This window comes from Protobothrops mucrosquamatus, unplaced genomic scaffold, assembly GCF_001527695.2.
Source record: "Protobothrops mucrosquamatus isolate PMUCROS unplaced genomic scaffold, P.Mucros_1.0 scaffold7903, whole genome shotgun sequence".
Classification (NCBI taxonomy): Eukaryota; Metazoa; Chordata; class Lepidosauria; order Squamata; family Viperidae; genus Protobothrops; species Protobothrops mucrosquamatus.
The window spans coordinates 27,585-31,677 of NW_015393702.1; the positions used below are offsets into that span (position 1 = coordinate 27,585).

The 4,093-nt window shown below is 47.3% G+C and overlaps 1 protein-coding gene across 1 annotated transcript in view; it reads right to left on the minus strand.

Annotated features, from left to right (window-relative positions):
• Nucleotides 1–4,093, minus strand: part of GPS2 (G protein pathway suppressor 2) — a gene marked incomplete at its 5' end in the record, with an annotated part of 22,497 nt that overhangs the window by 10,666 nt on the left and 7,738 nt on the right. The gene's annotated exons all lie outside the window — the stretch shown is intronic.

Genomic DNA, 4,093 nt, shown 5'->3' on the forward strand with positions numbered 1-4,093 from the left:
GGGGGGAGACCCCTCCCCCCGCCTGATAGGTCTCCCCCTCCCCATCTGTGGGGCGCCCCAGATCCCCAGGCCGGGAATAAGCTTCCCCCCCTCCCCCCCACTTTGCCCCTCCCACTCCAGCCCTGTTTATTTCCTGCCCCAACAACGCCCTTGCGAGGTAGGACGAGGGCAGAGAGCGCCCAGAGTTCAGCTTAGTGTGTGTGTGGGGGCAAAGTGAGAGGGGGGGTGTCTTCGGAGCAGACATGCTGGAGCCCCTTTTCATTAAAGCTGGGAATGAGGGGCAGGGGGTGGTCTAGATGCCTTATTGAGCTGGGGGCTCTCTCTGTGTGTTTGTGTGTGTGTGTGTCCCTAACTTTTTGTGTTGGGAGGGGTTAAATCAGGGGGTCTTCAAACGTGGCCCTTGGATGACTTGTGGACTTCAACTCCCAGAATTCCTCAGCCAGCGTGAGGGAACTAGGACCCTTTTATGACTTGTGGACTTCAACTCCCAGAATTCCTCAGCCAGCAGAGGGAACTATGACCCTTGGATGACTTGTGGACTTCAACTCCCAGAATTCCTCAGCCAACAGAGGGAACTATGACCCTTGGATGACTTGTGGACTTCAACTCCCAGAATTCCTCAGCCAGCAGAGGGAACTATGACCCTTTGAAGACTTGTGGACTTCAACTCCCAGAATTCCTCAGCCAGCATGCCTGGCTGGGGAATTCTGGGAGTTGAAGTCCACAAGCAGGGGTCTTCCAACGTGGCCCTTGGATGACTTGTGGACTTCAACTCCCAGAATTCCTCAGCCAGCAGAGGAAACTGACCCTTTGAAGTCTTGTGGACTTCAACTCCCAGAATTCCTCAACCGACGTGCCTGGCTAGGGAATTCTGGGAGTTAAAGTCCACAAGCAGGGGTCTTCAAACGTGGCCCTTGGATGACTTGTGGATTTCAACTCCCAGAATTCCTCAGCCAGGCATTGCCTGACTGAGGAATTCTGGGAGTTGAAGTCCACAAAAGGGGCCAAGTTTGAAGACCCCCTGGGTTAAATTGTGCAGCTTGGTGTGGCTTTGGCCACTTAACGCAAGACGAAAGCAATTTTCCCCCCCCCAGCCTTGACCCTTTGAATTGAAGAGTTGGGCTTCAACTCCCAGAATTCCCCAGCCGGCAAAGGATTCTGGGAGTTGAAGTCCACCTCTTTTAAAGGGGTCACGGTTGGGAAACATTGTCCTAAAGGAAGGGATTCCCCTCCCCTAAAAAAAATCCAGAGTTTTAAAGGGAAGCAAATTCCCACATTTATGAGAAGGGGTTGATCAGAAGCACCCGGAAAACTTGGGATTCGGAGGGGCTCCTTAAGTCATCTAGTCCAGCCCCTTTGTTTGCTGTAGGCACCCCAATAAAACGGGCCCACCTCTCTGCTTGCAGCCGTTCAATCAAAAGGGGTCTCCGTGCCCTCTCCGAGTCGCAAGCCATTTTGTACCCGTCCCCTAGCCTGAATGCTGGCTAACTGGTTGGCAAGACCTATTTAGCCCGGGGATGGGAGACCACCAGGCGACCTTAAGGACAAGAAGCAATGGTCAGCAAATCAAATGCTTTTAAGCTTTCCGATGCTCTGGAAACACTGAATTGTATTAGCCTATTTTGCATTTGCCACATGTGACACTACCGATTACTGACTTGTACGCAAGCTTGCAGTCTCAATGTCTTTTTCACAGCGGGTTCTCGACTTAACGACAGTTTGCTTAGTGACCGTTCAAGACGACGACGGCACCGAAAAAGGTGACCTCGGACCGTTTTTCAGAGTTACCACCCCAAGGACACGTGATCAAAATTCAGATGCTGGGCAAGTCTCGTATTTATGACGGTCGCAGAGTCCCGAGGCGTGTGTCTCTCTGGACAGCCATTTGTCTGAAATGGTATAGGGTTTCCTGCCTGAGCAGGGGGTTGGACTAGATGACCTCCAAGGTCCCTTCCAATTTTATTATTTGTCTGAAATGGTATAGGGTTTCCTGCCTGAGCAGGGGGTTGGACTAGATGACCTCCAAGGTCCCTTCCAACTTTATTATTATTATTTGTCTGAAATGGTATAGGTTCTCCTGCTTGAGCAGGGGGCTGGACTAGAAGACCTCCAAGGTCCCTTCTAGCTGCTCTATTCTCTTCTCTTCTCTTCTCTTCCATATTTTCTATTTTCATATTTCTATTCTATTCTCATTATTCTATTCTAATTCTATCATTATTCTGTTCTATTCCTATTTTATTCTATCCCATTCTATATTTTCTATTCTTTCATATTTCTATTCTATTCTTATTCTATCATTATTCTGTTCTATTCTACTCTATTGTTCTCTATTCTATTCTAATTATATCATTATTCTGTTCTGTTCTTATTTCTATTCTATTCTTCATATTTCTATTCCTATTTTATTCTATTCCATTCCATATTTTCTATTCTTTCATATTTCGATTCTATTCTACTTATTCTATTCTAGTCTTATTCTATCACTATTCTGTTCTATTCTCTATTCTATTCTAATTCTATCATTATTCTGTTCTGTTCTATTTTATTATTTTATTCTATGTTCTATTCTATATTCTATTCTATTCTCGTGGTCATTAAGTCAATATTGAGTTTGCTTGTCCGAAGATCACAAAAATGGATCACATGACCCCTCTAGGATGCTGCGACCATCATAAATATGAACCAGGTGCCAATCATCTGAATTTCGATCACACGGACATGAGGACGATGCCAGAGGTCCTCGCTCTGAAAAAACAGCAATGTCAATTTTTTTTCAGCACCGTTGTAACTTTGAACAGTCCCTAAGCGAACTGTTGTTAAGTCAAGGACTACCTACGAAAAACACACACACACACACACACACACAAATTGCACAGCTGTCTCCTCTCTCAAGAACCTCAGAATCTGCCTTTTGGGAACCGGCTGTTGTCTGGACGCTAAAATAGAAATTCTTTTCTCTCGGTCTGTTTTATTTCTAAGTTTATTGGAAGCCAGGCTGGGAATTTTCTGATCCTCCGGCTGCAATAATAAATATGATTAATAATATTAATAAATAAAGAGAACGGGGAAAATTGGGGGGACTCGTAAACGGGTGTCGGGAGAGTCACGAAGGACACAGACACACAACCGGTTGAACTGTGGTTTATAAACCCTTGGAAAGGATGGGAACATATTTTTTTTTTTTGAAGTTTTGTCCAAAAAACGGGAGGGGGGAGGAGAGAAAAACATACAGAGAAACAAGCCCCCCCCAGCTTCCGACAAGATGTAAAAAAAAAAAAGGTATATTTTTCCCCCCAACAAATAAAGTGAAGAAGCAGCATAAATAGCATTTAAAATACAAATCGGAGGGGAATGAGGACGGGCGCCGGGTGCCTCGCGTCCTTCACCCCCCCCAGAAAAAAAATTCACATTTGTTTGTCTGACCATCAGCACATCAATAAATAAAGGGAGAGGAGGGGGGGGCAGGAGAATGGAGGGGAGGGGTGTGCGCGCGCGTGGGGGGGGGCTTTGCACACGTATCCCGCTAGGACCCCCCCCCCCATCCTGGTAAACGGGATGTCGGACCGGGAGAATAAGAGCAACGAAAGAAATTGGAATTAAGGTGTGCTTTTTTTTTTTTTTTTTGCTTTATGGGGAGGGGGGGGCACGGCCGGTCCGACGTGCGTCCTTTTGGTGAAAAATCCACGCAAAATTAGGAAAAAAGCTCCCCCCCCCGAAGGCAAAAAAACAAAGGGAAGTGCTTGCAGGCCCACTGCTGACCTCCTTCCAGACCCCCCCCCCAAAAAAAAGTATGAACCAAGCTGGGTGGGTGGGGGGCAAACCGAGGGGTGTGTGAACGCAGCATCGTGTTGAAAGAAGATGCTTTTTTTAAATCCAGCCTGGATTTAATTGAATTTAATTTAATCCTCTGGATTAAGGGGAAGGGGTGGAGATGAGCCCGTCGTCCCGAGCTCCACTCGTGTCTAAGTGCCTGCCCGGGGGGGGTCTCCCTCGTGGAAGAAGAGGAGGAAGACCCCCCCTCTGCCCCAAAAGACCCCCACCCCGATCCCTTCCCAGGCCTCGGTGCAAGGAAGGAAACGGCGATCTGAATTGT